Source organism: Bactrocera oleae, chromosome 6 (assembly GCF_042242935.1).
Source record: "Bactrocera oleae isolate idBacOlea1 chromosome 6, idBacOlea1, whole genome shotgun sequence".
NCBI classification, from domain to species: domain Eukaryota; kingdom Metazoa; phylum Arthropoda; class Insecta; order Diptera; family Tephritidae; genus Bactrocera; species Bactrocera oleae.
Genome location: NC_091540.1, coordinates 2430737 through 2449909, shown reverse-complemented (window position 1 = coordinate 2449909; position 19173 = coordinate 2430737). Strand labels below are relative to the sequence as shown.

General features: G+C 33.9%; 1 protein-coding gene across 2 annotated transcripts in view; it reads left to right on the top strand.

Moving 5' to 3' along the window:
• Positions 1 to 599: 599 nt before the first annotated feature.
• The window catches only part of LOC106624239 (somatostatin receptor type 2), a 35034-nt gene continuing 16460 nt past the window's right edge, over positions 600 to 19173 (top strand). Inside the window, exons 1-2 of one of the 2 annotated variants that reach the window (XM_070111451.1) lie at positions 600 to 1039; positions 3454 to 3828. The gene's annotated coding sequence lies outside the window, so the exon portion shown is untranslated. Of the gene's footprint in view, positions 1040 to 2795; positions 3829 to 19173 lie in introns of those variants that run through there. The other variant, XM_036358451.2, reaches the window with a different exon arrangement.

Sequence of the window (19173 nt, the reverse complement as noted above, 5' to 3'; positions counted from 1 at the left end):
ATTTATACTTTCTCTTTGAGATAAAATATGTTTTAAGGCACTCTCTTAGCGTTTACAGTATTGCTAACACGCCGCTGTTAAAGAAAAACATTGCGCTGTTATACCCAAATAAAGTTTACAGCAACCAACCGAAGCAAACCAAATATGCAACAATTAAAGATAACAGCAAAAGCTGCCGATTACATTTACAGCTATGTGGTTGGAAGTTAAATTTTCTTTTTTTAATTTTTCGTTGCAACATTTTCCAGTTCGTGTTGCCGAACGAGTGTTTGTATGCGAGCAGCTGCGCAACTGCTGCTATTGCCATTCCTGTCTCTGCAGTTGCTACTTATAATGCTGTGAATGTAAAATGTTATGAGTTTTCCTACTGCTGCTAACGCTGCTTTGTTCTGCCTGTCGCTTGGCCAACAGATTTTTTTAACATATCCATATAACTTCTGCGCCGCAGCGTGAGCGCCAAACGTTGAGTTCAGCGTCAACATCACCGCCAGCGCTAGCGTTTTTTTTTTCACATCTACTGCCTGCATGCGTGTTTATATGCAATAAAAATAAAGGCAGCGCTTGCTGTATGCCATACATGTTGTCGGCCAGTGCGATGGCTAGACGCTTGTCAGTCGTGCGCTGTCAACAAAACGTTGCAAACGTGTCCAAAAACATGTGCGGATAATAAAATTCTGCGTGCGCCTATAGTTTACGAAAGTCTGTAACACATTTCACCACATTTGTGTAATAGAGATACAATAAAAATAATGAAAATAATTTATTGCTTGTTCGCGAATTACTTTGTCTAAAAAATGGTTACAAAAAAATGTTAAATTAAATGTGTAAAAATAATATTCTGAGAAAAAATGTATACTTCCAAATGCATGCAAGCATTCTACGTGTGTGTAGCATAAGGCATGTGGCACGTTGCGCTCGTTTGGTAATCTCAGTTGTCTTTGATGTGCTGCTTTAATAAGCTACATTGCTGATATAACATGACAGCAGCATTGAAAAGCTATTTTTTGTGTTGCACACGTTACATCGTATGACACTAACGGTAATATTCACATATAATAAGTTGAAATTTGCGATGGAGTACAATAATAATAAAATATGTATACTCATAGCGCTTAATTAATATGCATATTAATGACAAGTCTGTATCAAGCTGAATCTCGTTTTGGCAAAAAGCATATAGCAAAAATTATAATTAGTCAACCGGTTGATTACAGCTGACAGTATTATTTAGTTGGTGACATTTGTCAATTGAGACGCTAAAATATGGATTTTGTTACGTTACTGTGAAGTATTTCTAAAAAAAATAACAAAATTTTACACAAAATGTGGTTAACTTTGAATTTTTGTGCATTATTATCAGTATAAACTAAATACATATTAATATTATATTAATCAGTATAAACTAAAATTAAATGCCAAAAATTGTTCATAAGATATTTATTTTTTAATACAAACACGTATGTAATCATGTAAGTTTAAAGCCACTATATACATTAGGGACTTCGCTAGTTGCAAAGTTCGTTTTTTTTACAGACAGCTCTCTAAAGTATGAGTCTTTGCCCTAAAAAATTTGTCCAACATAAACAAGCTCTTAATTTTTAATTTAAACTTTTTAATTTAAACATGAAATTTCTTGACATTTCGCTCTAAAGGAGTAAACCTACAGCTTTAAAAGAAAAGTATTTTAGTAAAAAGTTTTACGCTTCACAAATAAATTCCTATTGTTTTTTTCATAAAATCATTGCTTTAGAAATTATACGCACTTAAATTAAAACAACAAATATACTGAGCATTCATAAAAATGCCGCAAAAATTCTGTGTTGCTGCATGGTAATGTATGAAAGCTCAGTTCATTTGATTTTGCTATTTTTTGCAATAAGTACCAAACAAAAATCATATTTTCCGCTTCAAACTAGCTGCAAAGCTACACAAACCACGTAAGGCCTCCAGTCTAGCTAGCTTATTCAAACCTCATAACCGCATTGTATTTGCGGCTTCGGTGACAGCAACATGCATAGCTTTCATTTGAAACATTTTTTTTAAACAAAATTACCAAACACACATTTTTAAGCTATTAAAAGCAATCAAATTGCAGGCGAGACTTCACTTAATTACTCTGCTGGTTACTCATACGCCATGGCAACACCCCGATTTTAGCTTTTAATTTAGCTAATTTAATGAATTTAACGCACCCTTGTTATATTATGTATTTGCTATATTGTTTTTTTTTTATAGAAAATGTAAGCATTTAATGCTTTACACATATATTTTATATGGCGAAATATTAAGTCAAGCGCCTTTCATTGGCTTTTAGTTATTGATGCATTGATGTATTTTCGTGATATTTTAGTTTAAAAACGACTTAAGGCTAGTAGCATTTCAGTTTGCGAAAATTTTCAGTTAAAGCTAATCTGCAGTTGACAAATGTTACTTATACGTCATGGCAGCCTTTTTCAAAAGCATTGATTCTTATAAGTATTATTAAATTCTATAAAATATTTAAATTTTTTTTAAACAAAATCAGTAAGATTAACAAATTCCCTGTATAAATAACTACAATTCAGTAGATAAGAAACAAAACATTGTGTATTTTGCAAGGTAAAAATGGCAAAAGAAACATAATATAACAGTAAAAGTAATTCTTAAGTGGTAAATTTATAAAACTTGTTTCCAATTTTAATTGTTTAATTTACTTTCGTTAGAATAAAATATCTTAAAAATTTTATTTAGCTTCATGTTCCAATTTCGAGCTTAAAACTCAAATTTGATATTTCGAAGGAAGCGGTAGCTTATACATTTTTTAAAATTTACTGGTAACAGAAGTTAACAATGACAGAAAATATACATAGAATAAAATAAGCTACTCATTGAGTTTCTATTGAGTTCAGCTAGCTATAAGTCAAAATCCTGTCAAAATCAAAAAAATTATTAAAATGCCAAAACTTTACGTTTTAGTCACTGGATCCACAGTACAGAACAAATAAATGTCACATGTTGCATTAGCATTGTCGGTCTTTGCTTAAAGCATACAATTTTTTGTTTACATAGCAAATAATCTTGCAAAAGGTACTCATACGCCATGTTGTCATAAAAAAAATAGCTTATCTAGATAAATTGCAGTATTTGAACATATTTAAGCACAAAAAAAAAAAAGGCTGGAGAGCAAAGTAAACATAAAATATGTTTAATAAAATATAGTAAAATTATTTTGAGCAAATTATTTTAAAAAAGAAACGAATATCGAGAACATGCAAAGCATTTAATTATGCAGAAACCAAAACTTAAGCAGGGAGCCAACTTTTTTTCATATACTAATGGAAATTTTGCAAAATTTCTACTATACGAATAAATGTAATCGTCATAAAGTAATAAAAAATTATGTAATAATGCAAAGTTATTAGAAGCTATGTAGTAGAAACCGAAAACGCACTCACGCTACTTTCTTTAATGCAGCGCTTACGATGGTAGTACAAAACTGATTGCATTAAAAGGCTAAGCAAATTTGCTTTCTGATCAAGAAAAACATAAAAAAAAACTAAAAATACAACCTGAACCGTGTAAATAAATAGAAAACGCCAAAAAAATATCAAACTTAACCAAAAACAAATAACAAACAACATAAAACAAGTAGCAACGCAGTGAACCGCAAAAAGCAGAAATCAATAGGCAAAAGCCAAAAGTTGCGCATACGCCACCGCCCGCAGTACAACGTTTGCACATATACCGCTAGGTAGTTGCGTACAGCCTGTAGCTGCTCAACACCGTATTCCAGCAATCAACTTGTGCTGCTTTACACAACAACAGCAAGCCACAAACAGACTTCAAACGGTAAGTACGCTGCTTTTTACCTAACAGAAATCAACCATTAGCTTCCACTGTTTGCCTCTGCCAACCATTTCTGCTTATTGTTATGTCAGCTTTATGACGAGAAATTAATCACGTACACCTCCTGGTAGCCTCGCTATGCTGCCTACCAAATGCTACGCCTTTACCTGGTTGCTTTTAGTTGAGCAGTTTAATGGATAACAATGTTATCTTCGTTGCCGCTTGAGTGTGTCTTTCAGTGTGCGGTTGTCTTATGTGTATATGCGCAGTGAGTTGCGCTATTCAGCTTGTGTTTTGGGCATTTTTCTTTGAATTTGGCATACCATATTAGTTGCTGTCAGCGCGGCTGTCAAAACGATTTAGTAGTTGATGTGACAGCTTTCAAATTTACAAGTCACTACTGTATTTTAATGTATGTAAAGGAGATAATGAGGTTGCCGAAATAGCATAAAGGTAGCTGTGACGTCAGCAGATTTTGTATGGTGCCAATTTTGTTACTTGCTCTCCATTCAAGTGTGAAATTATCAATATGTGCTTGTGTCCCTGCTGCCTACTAATGCTTATGACTGTTGGGCAGTATAACTGTTGTTACTGTAATATGTTTGTAAAATATGTGTCAGTGTTTTTGGCGCTGTAATTCGACAGTTACGAGTTAGTATACCTTCAGCAGTGTAACGAAGCAGCAAAAGATGTATTGCATTTTGCCTGTGCTATGAAGTTTAACCCCAGTATTATATTACAGTGCTTTTGGATTTGTACTGGTAAGTGAAAGAGTCGGATGGAGTTCGAAATGTTCTTATATGGGAAATAGACCTGTCTGATTTCGCCAATTTTCGCAATGTAATGTAGGAAAGTCAGCAGAATATTTCCTACTGAACTTTATGGAAATCGGTCATGCAGGTCCAGAGGTATGGGTTTTAACTTAAATGTGGTCGATGCCACGGCCATTTTTCAAATTTGACATTGGCTTCCAAAAGGCTCTCTTGCATATTTAGTTATTGGTTTATCGCTTATTCAGTAGTTTTTAAAAAAACCGTTATATGGTGAGTGGGCGGGGCTATAATCGGAACTCAACCTTTTTCCTGCCAGGTGCAAAGGCATGCCAAAGAGACTTTTTCTGGTTAAAATTTGATTATTATTATAGCTTAAATGGTTTAGGAGATATGTACAATACAGTAATTGGAGTGCCACGCCTATTGTATCTTATTGTGAAGCTTAGTTATGGCTTTTTATACATTTACGATTATTGGCGTTTTGTGGGCGTGGCAATGAGCCCATTTCGGCTATCAATAGTCACTTGTTCATCATTCTGATAATTTATAAACACATATATCTATTGCGATTAGCTTTATTTAATACCGTTAGATGCACAAACTATTATAAGCTATATGCTAGGGAGACTTTATTGTGACCACTCAGCTTGCAGCTATATGCTATAACCGTCAGAACTGAAGAATTTGTTCCGGGAATGTGCCGTTGGTTTCCTATTAAACCATATTAGATCTCAGTGAAGATATCTTATCAAATAAAAATGAACTTTAAGTTGAAATGTAAGTCAGCTATCTTCTGTTGGAGAATTAGAATATTAAAATTGAGATTAAGAAAGCCTGATTTAAAGTTATACCTCCCATATATATTGCCCAGCCTAATGTAATACATGGTATATCTTACCCGCATATTCCTGCATTCAAATTTGTATGCAAATGTTGTTATGTACTTTTTTGTTCCTGCTGTTTTTATTATTGCTAGCTTGTTTATCTTGTTCTGTTCGCGCTGATAACACTTATTTATGAGCCACTTTCTATTTGACTTACTACTAATCGTTCTCGTCTATTGACATTTGGGGATGTAAATGAGAAAAAAATTGCAATCAAATTGCCGTTAATCGCTCACTTCAATGTGATATCGGGGAAGCATAAACATTTAGGTAAATATTGTCACAGTATTGATTAGTAGTTTTTGAAAGTAGATAAACTAGATTGTGTGTGTCGCGATTATTTGGGAGAACATACAAGTATATATTCCGAGTTAATGTTTGAACAATTTTCAAGAGTTGACCACCGCTTGTTGTGAGATCGGGTTGAAATTTTGCACACGGCCTTTTTTCTACAAGAAGCTGCATATTTGTCAGGGCACCCGATACCCAATCAATATAGCATATAGCTACTATATAAACTGAACAATAAAAATAAGGGGTTTATAAGGAAAGCTTTTTATTTAATAAGATATTCTCATGAAATTTAGTATGGATTATTAATTCAAGCAATGCTTTAATGTTCGAATATATTTTTTAAATCGGACTACTTTAGCATATAGCTGGCAATCAAACTGACTATAATACCATTTTCTTATTTTTTTATTTTTTTTATTAGTTTATTGGATTCCAGTAGGATTACATTATTTTTTGAAACCAGATAATTCTGAAAAATAGGTATGATGCTCTCAGGTTTCATGACGTGCTCACTCTTTTTATGCAATGCTGTAGTTTTTACAAATTTTACGGATTTTGGAAGGGACCTTTAAGATAATGCTAATATTATCTTGTTAAAGAAAATAGAAAAATGTGTATATTAGTTGCAAAAATATGTTCACGGTATAAATTTGTTTCGTTTCTGTTATGAACTTTTCCAAACCATTCTAAAAATACCAACAAAACACAAGTGTTTATATAAACACGCTGAAACATTTATTAGATAAGGTCAGTCCAAAAGGGACGTCTTCAAAAGCATAAAAACCAATGGCAACCCTCGTATAACATATAAGTCTGTACTAGTGCATACCTGAAGTGTTTACGCATGTATATATGTATATGTGCTGCTCACTTATTGACATTTAATTTAGTACTTGCCATCATTTCATTATATACCATCGCCACGATGTAACTTTGTATTCCCCAACAGCACTCACGAGTAGATAACAATATGATTAGATAATTATTTATTAAATGCGTGTTGAATGTAAAGCTGCTATGTCGTTGCACATGTTAATTGTTTGTGCGCAAATATTTAACACACATTTAGTAACTCGCCTATAATATATATGTATATATCTATGTATATTAGGGTGGGTCAAACAAAAAAATCTTGTTCTATTTTCGCTTGGTACTCTGAAAAATTGGTTCATAGATGCCTCTAAGAAAGTCTCTCCAGGTGTGAATCATTTTAAGTTACAGAGTTCATAGTCTTGTAAAAAAATTATATATTTTGTATTTATTGTGTTATAAAATTCAAAAGAAAAAACACAAATTTGCCCTAAAATAGTCAAACTTCAACCGTTAACATTTTTATAACGGTTAGGTCTACGAAAAACTTGAACTAGACCTATTTTTAAAAGCATTAAACTTTCTATTAAATCTACTAAATAAAAAATGTTTCAATAGCTGGAAGTGTGATATGAATTTCTCTATCTGATAATAAGAAAAAAATAGAAAATTGTAGAGCGGAGAACCTTCCCATTGCAATTAAGAGCTCATACTTGGAGAAACTTTCTTAGCGGTATCTATTAACCAATTTTTAAGAGTACCGTTTCTTTTTTTTTGATCCAACCTAATATATATTCATATACAATATATGCACGTATTTTTGCTTTCGCCACTTGCTAATGCAATTTTCTAATTTTCTCAATAATGTCAATAGTTTTGACCTCATTTTCGCACAGACTCACAGTTAATTATTTTACTGTAAATGGCATTGTCCTTAGCACGATTGTGGTGCGTTGATAAGCTTTATTTGTTTATTTTATGATAATTGAAATAATGGCAAATCTCTTGTTAGGTTTTCAATTACATTTATTGTTTTATACTATTCACTTATGGTAATTGGCAGTTTAGAGTGAAGGGAAATTATATGAATGGTTATAATGTAACGTTAAGTTGTTTAAATACTTAATTGGAAGTATTGTTTTTGGAATTAAAATAAATATTTACAATGTATGTAATTAATATTGTGAAGCTCTATAGTTAATTTACAATTCCTTGAAATAAAATATTCGAAGATTATATTCAGGACTTGGGGAAGCTGTTTTTAAACATTTTGAAATGGCCGACTGAGTGACAGACAAACATTTTGCGAGCTCTTCTTGCGCCTGGCAACAATTTTTAGTAATACTAAACTTCACAGACATAAAGATTTCTTATAAGAACTGTTATCGTTAAGTTTGTACATCAGCTTAATGCTATAGTGATCCGCTCGAAATAGTTTCTTCGGAATTGCACCATTACCCTAAATAATAAACCATGCCAAATTCCATGAAGATATTTCAGCAATTAAAAAAAAGCTTTCCATATAATCACTTTACTCCAATTGTTAAGTTTGTATGACAGCTATATGCTATAGTGGGCCGATATTTCTAATTCCGTCAAATAAGCAGCCCCTTAGTTAGCAAAGTATCGGTGCAAAGTTTCAGATTGATATCGCAAAAACTGAGGAACTCGCTCAAAGTAGACGTTTAATTGCCGAAGGCAAGAACTTAAGCTTTTTGATTTGGAGCAAATATTTAATATTTACTTTAAATATGAAGTTGTTTTACATAAAATATGCCATGAAATGGTATTATAAAATATTTTCCGAACAATTTTGCCTAAAACATTAAAGGCAAATGAAAGCTAGCACTGCCAACTACACAGATTCAAATTATTTCCCACACCAAGTAAACGAATAAGGAAAATACTGACATAAAAACAACAAAGGAAGAGAAAGTAAAAATAAAAATGAGGCAAATTAAATAAATATTTATTCAATTTGGCATGTGACACCGGCAACGCAGTTAAGCTGCAAATATTACAAGAAAAACAACAAGGCAACTTATCTAAGAGCACAACCGTACACACATATATTCGCATTAGCATGCAAAAAAAATTCAATATATGAAAGCACACCTGTTATTGACTAACGCATGCACAGAAAAAAAAATGTCATATCGCACTAATACATACGCAACATAGCAGCGAAGTTATTGTAATTTGCCACCGCTCGGGTAGGTGCATGCCCAGCAGTCATAAACTAACGCTTAACTTTTGTTTATTTGCAGATACAGCAGAATTGAAATCGAGTTAATGTGTTAGCAATTTTCGACAAACACCAAAGCAACACTTGTTGAGCACGCAAACACACACAAACATATAAACAGTTGTGTACTTCTTTAATGCTGCTGGTGTAACATAGATATGTAGGCTATCTGGCGCAAACATGCTATTTACCTTCGGGTACTTATTCGGTAGTTTGTAGTTGAAACGTGTACAAAGGCCTGCCATGAATATTACTTTACCTTCTGTGTATGAGTGTGTGTGTTTGTGTGTAGGGATCATAAATAAAAGTGTTTTTGTTATGGGTAAGAAGCGAATAAATAAGAGCAAAACACGCAGGCAAAATCGTGGCTATAAATTAAGTTATAGGGAGTTTAGTAAAGCTTTCTAGGGAATAATGTTTATACTTTCTACAAAAGAGGACAATAACTTTCCGCATGACAATGGACATTTAGTATTTTTAAGGAGATAAGAGCATAAAATTCTAGCTAATATTTATGCACTCGGTGTTGATATAACTGTATAAATTAGTTAGTAGGTGTAGTTATAAAATTAAAAAAAAAAAATTAATAGTTACTAGTTTTTGATTGACGTAGATGCCATTAAATCGGCCTAAAGCTGAGAAAGACTTATCAATAACATATATACTGTTTCTGCATAAAGCTCTTCTTCTTTTTTCTCTCTCTCTCTCTTTCACCCTGTGTCTCTCTCTATCTACGTTTACTTTAACATAAACATATGTTCGTTTGATTCTGGCCCAATATCGATAACACCCAAGCCAACTTCTAACTCTCCTTTATCTCTCTCTCCCACTTTTACTTTTCTGTGATCATCCCTCTCAAATATTATATTTGCTATGGATGAGTTCAAACTGCTCTCTGTGTCAATAGAATACTCCCGGTTTGACTTGTTTTCATGTCATTATGTTGAGCATTTTCGAACTACATTAAATGGCCTTTCATTTTCTATTTTAATATAGTGTAGTACATATTAGTTATCAACTTGGTTGTAAGTTCTTATCCATCAAAGCTCATAGAGCTTTCATATTATGCTTTATGACATATAAGTTGACACAGTAAGTATCAATTGTAGAGCTTTCGAATGTGGCAAAGAATTAGCTAAAGCACTTCTTCAAAAGCCTTTTCTTATTTTTATTAGAATATATAAGAAGTTGTCAAAGCCCTTAGGTGGTTGAGTTTCAACGTTGTTGCAAATTCTTATCCTTCGAAGCTTTCACACATAACTTTTCATATTACAGTTTTTCGCCTATTAGTTGAACCCTTAAATTAGTTAAAGTCTTGCCGTAGAGCTTTCGCACGAACAAATGCGTCGAAGCTCAAACATATTTATTCCATCTTTGAGGAACTCGCAGCAATACACACACATGTACATAAATAACCGTGTAAGAATGCATCAAGATTTGATATTTTTGAAACGCATAAAACACAAAAGTCATGATTGCTATCTAAGCATTGAATAAGATATGGCAATAATAAATTCCTCACTTAATTTCAGTGTTTACATTTCGCTAAACACATCAATATTTCTTTCACGCCTTGGAACTATTTACAGTTTTCGAATCCATATACAATTTCCTAAACAAATTAATAAACCAACACTTGAGTACATTCACACGTATCCACATACTTTCATTCTAAAATACTTAATGCAATATTTCGCTGTTTTCAATCTTTGAATTCAATAGAGGATGTGTTGATCAGTGTCAATTCGAGACGAAATTAAACAGTAATTGTAGACAGTATAGGTCTAAATTAAGCACTTGCCGGTATAGCAACAACTCATAGTAGATTCTACCAAACGCTGAGCAATCCCTTTCTGACCGTCAATGGTGGCTGGGTCCCCATTTGTGCCGGCTCAGTATAACTAACCCATTTCTCATCACCAGTAATCATCCGCTTCAGAAATGGATCGATTTTGTTGAGGTATATCAGCGATTCGCAGATGAATGTTTGATTGATGCAGCTTTTTGTGTTAACTCGCCTTACCAAAATAGCTCTAAACGTTTTTTGTGCAATGTTCAGCTCTTGGTCAATCAAAAGAGTGCTTCTATGACGTGCGAACTGGTCAGTACCCATTGTTTCATTGATTTGGTATGCGGTATTCCTCAATGCTGTTTTCGTTAGGAATTATCTCCTGTTGTGAAAACAGCGTAGGTAATCAAACACCTTAATCCTGTTAAACTACTATACCATAGAAACGCTATAATTCTTTAAAAGCTTTCACTCACTTTCACATATTTAATTTTAAGATGGAAGTAAATATGCTACTCATCTGTGAGATTACGCACATCATTAAGAATGCGAAATCTAACCACTTCAGATGTCGAAATTAAACTGTGATAACTGGGTTTTACCTTTAAATTTAACTTTTGTCTGAACTTCTTCCGCCAAGAACCACAGAAACCACCAGCCTAGACTTAATTGAAAAACATCAAACGCGCCTATATTTTCGCCGCTGCCTCCGCTGCTTCTTCAACCGCAATAGTAATGTTTTAATTAAAATCTCATTGGTTAAATAAACAAACACAGCACAACAGAGAGCGGAAACTGAGTAAAAAGTGAAAGCAATGGCATGCACTGGCCTATGCTGTGGCTGAGACTGAGAGGGCGCGTGAGGCGCACGGTATGTGAAACAGGTATTATTTGTTGCACACGGAAAATGTGGGCATTACAAAGACATTTGTAACGCAGCGAGTTGTGCCAAATAAACAGAAGGGCCTGCCAGCAAACAAACGTGTAAAAAAGAATGGCGGGGGAGAGGTGAAAAGGGAACACGTCGGTCGCCACAAAAAAGGCAGCGGCCCTGTTATTTACCTTAATTTAGTTGTTTGAAATTTACATTGATGTGCGATTTGGCAGCCACGATGCAAAAAGGAGACCGTCAATACACGCGCCATACACACCACCGCTACTTCTAATGGCATTGCAGCAAACGAGCAGCTCTAACGAGCTAAGAAATATTTTGGTTTGCTTTTACTTTCGCCCTCACAACGACCGCATGTGCTAGCCTAGCAAAAGTTAAATAAAATTAATTCAGACGGCGAGTAAATTTTGCAAACATCAGTTCAAAAATCATTTAGAGAATGTTTTTATTGCCCTATTTCTCTCAGTAAATTTTCTATAAAATTTTTGCTTTTTTATTCCCTCTTTTCAACAATACAAATAGTGCAGCGTTGCATAAAGAAAAATTGCCTCTATTAGCATTTGCGGCAATGTTTGCCGGCGGTGAGGGCAAAACCAACGAAAATGCAGCGTTTCAACTTTCCTCAGCGCGCATTCCGTGCATTTATTGTTTTTGCATACCCATTGCATGAATTCCAAAGTTTCTATTTACCTTGAAATTTTTTTACTGGCGAATTTCATTAACTTTATGTTGAAAATATTAAGCAATTCCACATTCAAGGCATTTTCTGGTATTCAAATATTTCCATTATGGGCTAGTACTCAAGCAGCAGTACCCCTGTAGTAATATTATCAAATATCTGGCTGTCAACCTTGAAGCTTTTATTGGAAGTTTGATCTAAAAAAAGCTCAGGTTAAGCTTTTGAAATACAATATGAAAGCTTGTTTTTAAGCAATAAATTGTGGTAATTTAACTTTCTAAATCACAAAACTTTTAATACTCACAATATCCGTTTATAAAACCTATCATTTGAGCCACTCTACAATTCAGGAATTACAAAGCTATCATTGCTACCACAGAAAAGCTAAAGTCTTTGGAAAACTAAGGTTGGCGGGAAATTTAATTAAACTGATAAACGGAGTTTTCTACGAGAAACATGTTTGTTTATTTTATAAGGAAAGAGATAAAGATCTTCGGGTCCGCTAAATAACAAGTTTAGCAGCCAAATTTAACAATTTAAATTTAGTATACTAGAAGCTTTTTTTCCGATATTTTTATAGCTTAACCGCCAATAAGAACCAAACGGTTCATATATAGACCAATATACTATACTATTACCGAATCTCATGTATTACTCATACTATTACCGAATAGTCGAAAAAAAATACTATTGACCTGAAGCGAGAGTATCACGATTCATCTGTACTAGAAGGTGAAAATTTTTTAGTATTTTCGGTAGTCGAAAAAAGACTTTCGAGTGATTTGAATTATGCACTCACATAATTTTTAACTTGCTATTTTGACGCACGACTTGCAGTTGAAATTTAGTTATAAATTAGTTTAAAATTGATTTAACGAGGCTCGAACGTCATTTACTTATTATCTGCAACTATCATTCAGAAAGTTCCTGCGTTGCACAAGGCCTCAATAGTTCTTATGTTCACATAATACATATTGAAGAATAACTCAGAATGCATAAAAAATATTAATTTTAAAATGCTGCAAAAGGCGCCTTCCCACTTTTAATTCTTGCTCGTTTTTTCGCTTCGCAACTCGCACACACACATATTGGAGATTGCTAGCGTATTCATTGCACTCCCACACACACAATCGAACGAACGAAAAACTAGCAATATCTACGCACTTGATGCGGCCTTGAGTGTTCGCCATACGCAAGTATCATCTAACGGCAGCGTACAAAGAGAAAATTTGTGTTAATATCAGCGTTCGGCATTCTGGTTGAGCAAAAGCGTAAAGTAGCAATTTGCGCGTCATAGAAGTATAGTTATAGTGAAAGCACGGTTGTAGGTGTATATATGTAAGCTTGAAACGTGGAAATACACATAAACTGTTATTGCCACAGAATATGAGACTCTGCGCCCACGTTGCTCTTAACTAAATATATGAACTTCCACAAAACAAAAAATCAAAAAACAAAAAAAAAATACCAAAGCAATATGTAAATGCCTGGGATGCATTTGCCGCAGATTCGCGTAATTTAAAAATTCCCTGGCCGATACAAAAGCAGCTGTTGTAGAAAGCAGAAAATATTTATAGTATTTTGAAGTATATATTAATTAATAATGGCCTAATGATCTTAAGATCTTACTTATGTATATAAAAAAAAAACAGAAATAAATTTTACTTTGGACTTCATCTGACAAAAGCGAGAGATTCGGGAAGGCAGTATTAAGTGATATTATTCTTTTCCAAACAGCCTTTTCCACTGGCAGTCTTACCGCATGAATCTCGATTGAACAGTGACCAGTTAGAACTCCTAGAAATATTTAACGTAAAGGTCAACTTTGCGGAGGAAGAGGAGCTTACTATATCTTTTACGATTTTACCTAGGTCAGAATGGCAAAACGCTTGCGCAGTTGCTAGTATCTGATCAGCACTTGCCGATCTCGCCTGAGGCTCAACCATACAGTAGTGAACCGGAAGAAGAAAATGGAGCTCCTACGTATTTTCATTATGCAGCTTATGAGATTGAAGTACCTTACGTCTGTGTTTTACCTTACACAGAGATTAATTATGCTTTTATGTGCTGGTCTTAATACAAGGAGACTTTGTAGGTGTTTAAAATGTTGCTTGGCTTCAAAAATCTATCCGAACCGGCCATGATTTCAAAAAGTAATGGCCATAAGTATTTCTAGTATCTATAAAATCTACTCTGAAGACATTCTATACCATGGCACAGTACATATAGCACAATCTATTTAAAGCAGCACTACATCAGCATTTATCAAATGGTATTAGAACGCTCTTTGACTACCTTGAGAGAAAAATATTTTTTTGCTTTTGGTAATTATGCGACGATTTGAAATACATCATGGAATTTTTTTTTATTACTATAAAAAATATACAGCGCTTGTACAACAGATCAAATAATTGTGAGAATTTAATTAACTTGCCACATTGTTGTACAAACCCTTGCCACCTGCGGCAGCAATCAACTTGCAGTGTCGACAACCTCAGCAAGTGTACAACGACATCTTCAGCTGTAACGCATACAAACAGCTGAACATTTCCAAGTAACTGTTTAAGAAACAAATTGATAAAGATACTACATAATAGCAAACGATGCAATGACGAAGAGAGAGACGAGCACAATTTTGCAGCAAACAAATAAACGAAGGGAAGAAAATTAAGTAGCTTAGAGAACATATGCAACAAACAGTGGCAGAAGAAAGCAACGGGACCCCAGCTAGAAGGAAGAGTGCAAGATAAATATTGCAACAGTAAACAAATGATGTGCCAAAATGAACGAGTGCGAATAATTGCTCAGTCAAGTGGGTAATTAGAAAGTTTAGAGAGAATGCGAGGGAGAGAGGAAGAAGGAAAGAATGCATAAAAACCGCAAGATGTATGAAGGGCTTACAATAAAAGAAAACCTGAGCTTATTAGCAACTAAGTGTATGAGCTCATTTTTATTGTTTTTGTAGCGATATTAGGTGCTATGAACAAGGTTAGTGGCAAACGCTAAGCTAATAGCAACAGCGTGCAAAGCTGGCATACAAAAAAACAAAAAGAAAAAAAAAAGATTAACTTCGGTTGAACTGAAGCTATAATACCTTTTACAAAAGTAGACGATTCCATAAAAGAACTAGATTTTTGATCAGTTTTGGAGGTAGGTATAGGCTATAGTAGTCCGATCTGAACAATTTCTTAGCAGAGTTTATCGTTGCTTGGGGCAATAACCCATGCAAAATTTTGTGAAGATGTCTCCTCAAATATAGAAGTTTATAGCTATAGTAGCTTCTTAAGGAGAAATGGACGTGTGAAAATTTTCAGATCGATAGCTCATAAACTGAGAGAAGGACAGACCGACATGGCAAAATCGACTCAGCTTGTCAGGCTGATTATTGATATTTATACTTTTTACGGTCTTCGACGTTTTCTGCTGTGTGCTATAAACTACGTGGCAAACTTCACATACCGTGGTTAGGGTATAATAAAAATGGAACACCATAGCACATCAACTATATGTGTGAAAAAAAAACTTAATTTACGCCAAGCGTTAAGTTAAAATTAATTTAGCAACAAAAAGATTCAATTACAAACAAGCGTTGCGCGAAACTTTGTTGAAACTGTCAACGCGCCGCAGCCTGACAGCTGATGAGTATGAAAAATGGAGCGACAGCAAACTCGCCAGCGCCGTGTTGTTGAGTGTAGCAAGACAAATTATGCAAAATAACAGTAAAAGTAAATTTAAAAAAGTAGAAATTTATGTTTGCCGTAAATCAAAATTCTTTAATAAAATCAATATGCGCTTTAGGGGCAAAAAGTATGACACAACGCATGCGGCATGGTCTCAGCGTTGCCACTTTGCTTTTATAAGCGGCTTAGCAAATTGTTGCTACAATTGTTTAATGTTTTTTCTTTCTCCCTTACACATTTGTTTCGGCATACTTTTGCTGTTTTTATCTGTATGTTGCCACATTTTATTTATGTTTCTACTTTTTCTTATGGTTCACCGTAACAAAGTTTGGCGTCTAGGGTGCAGTTGCCAAATTAGTATGCTTAAATTTGTTGCTGCTTAGTAAAGTTTTTACACACTTTCCGGGTAACTTAATGGGCATGAAAGCGTGTGTATGCCTAAAGGGACCACTAATAAATGATTTAGCTAATTTATCTCTTTTTTACGATTTAGCAACTTGGTTTTCGGATTACTCGCATTGGTTGGATGTTTAGGTGTATATGTTTAAAAAATGAAAAGTATCTAGTAAAAGTTTATTAATATTAAGTGAAATTAATGGTATAATTAAACTAAAGACAGAGATGGCATGGCAGGCTTTGGGTTTTAAACTAACTGCTTTAAGGGATTCTCAAACATAGCTTGCTTTCTTTCTCACTTCTCACACTCACTCTCTCTTCCTCTCTAACTCTATCTTCAAAACCGGTTCTTTTCTACTGGACTATTTAGATCCAAATCTACATTTTTCTATGCAAAGATCAGATCAACGATATGCAAAGAATCTCTTTATTTGTTTATACGAGTATACCCCTTATTTAGACATCAAATCTTACTTACATATCTTGTATTCTACAAGTATGTTGATTTTTTTGAAAATTGAAGTTATCTCTTCTGATATGTAGACCATTCCCGATGAACTGGGAACCATTAATTACTTGATAAGCTTTTAACTTTGTTAAATTTTTTGTGACTAAATATTTTACTTCAAATAGGGACAGCGTTCCAAAAGAAAATGCTGCTTTATTTGGAGGTCAACCATATAGCAACGCTGTTGCTTCTCTTATATCTTCTGCTGATGATATGTATTCGAAAATGCTGTATTTATAGATTTTAGAAATATTTATAGTAAAAATACAACGATCTCAAAATTTTTTTCGAAGATCGAAGAAGCTGCTTAAGACAAAATCGATCGATACATTTTTTTCGATTCTGACAAATAATTAGCTTTTTGGATAAATGGACGGGAGAAAAATTTTAGACCATTATCCTAAAACATGAGAGACTGGTTCGCATATAAACAGCCGGACATGGCTAAATCGACTCAGCTCGTCCCGCTGATCATTTTTATATATATTTACAGGGTCACCGACGATTCTTTCTGTGTGTTATGAACTTCTTGGCCCTGTTCAGGGTATAAATATGAATCAAGTAAGCGAAAGTAACTTTTAAAGCCGGGAAAAGTGAAGATGATATCAAAATAAAATAGTATATCAGTAAAAGTGAAGCTTATATGAAAATAAAATGGTATTTTGTTCAACTGCAAAAACAAAACATATAAAAAAGTTTATTTTTTAACGAATAACAAAGCTTAAAGCCCACAAAATAACCTGTAATACAACAACTTAGAAGGGCAGTATAGAAGTAAGTAAAGTTTTTTTCTAGCATTTATATAATATACATTTTTCGGCCATTGTCTTATCGCTAAAAACACTCATATATCTTTCAGGTTTATATAACTACCCGAAACTCACGGCAAGTAAACCGGTAATCCGCTTACGAAAGGTGTTAACAAAAAGTTTAAATTCAAAAGTATGCCTGCATAGCAACAATTTTAATCGGCAGCTTAAAATAATATAATGTTTTTGTTATTTTGACAAATCGAGTACGCTTAAGTTTGCAGCGGCATTGCATGCAATGCAATGAATAAAGCTGTTACACAAGTATTTCTGTCTACTTTATTGCTGTAAGCTTTGTTGCCGATTGTGCAACATTTATTTACCTGCAATTGTTATTGTTTACACATTTTTCGTATATTTATGTTTTTATTGCATAATTTTTATTCGCAACAGTATTTTTAGCGCAGTTTTGTTTGCACGCTGTCTGCTCTGACGTGTTACTCATACGCCGTGTCGCACATTGTATTACAAACTCATTTGTTTTTGCTAGCATTCGTTATGTGCTGCCGACAAGCACGTTCGCATAAGTAAACAAGTATTTTGCTATTTTCGCGCTGACTGATAACCACATTTTGTTGCTGTTTGGCTGCTGAGTAACCGCAGAACGCTCGTAAATATGCGTGCCATTCGCCATTTCGTTGTTTGCCTATTTATGGTTTTATTTTATTTACTGTTTTCGTCGCTGTGGCTTATAATTTCCTGCACAAAGTGAGCAAACGTTACTTGTTCTTACCCTTGAAAGCCTGGTCCGTGCTGTTATAAATTAGGCTCACACCAGCTATATATTAGCCGGATTGCTGCTATATTTATCGCTGTTCTTTTGTTACTGCTCTGCTCCTTTTATTATGTCTTTCTATTTATGTACTCACGCTGTTTACAAATTAATAATTTATAGTTCTTCTTTTTGTCGCGCCTTGTTATTTTTACGTGAGTTGCTTTTCCAATGCTGTTAGTTCTGCGAAATTTATTAAGCACGCTTCATCTTTGATCAATTTTTAGCGACATTTTTTCACAGCCACTTTACGCACCTTTGTTTAGATTTTCTTTGCAAATTTCGCGTACTTCTAGATCAAAGCATACAATTTTGCTTGATTTCGTTCGCAAATCCACTTTGTTTCATTATCATTGAAAACGTTGCTATTTTGGAAAATAAACATGAAATTTATAATGTTATCCTGCAAGAGTAAATAAGTCTACAATAGGTCTTTGCTGAGAACTAGAATAAATTTGGTATCGTATAAGGTAAGCAGCTAAGGAAATTTAAATAATATATTCATAGACTGAAATTCACAATAATGCCGATATAATGTTAAAAGGAGTAAAAGTGAAATGGTGTAAAAACTAACATCGCAAGGAGGAAATATTTATCTACAATTAACCGAAGTTGAGCTTATTTCATTTTTCTTTACATTTTCTTCGCAAATGAGTTGACTACCTTCAATATTGCTAAATTTAATTACACCTTATGCGTTAAAAAATTAACTCCGACCTCCAAATTGTAAGTGGCACCATACATTGACACCACCTGTTGAGAGAGTTTTCGAAAAAAAATTATTTAAAAAAAAAAAATTTCGTGCGTTATCAGGGGC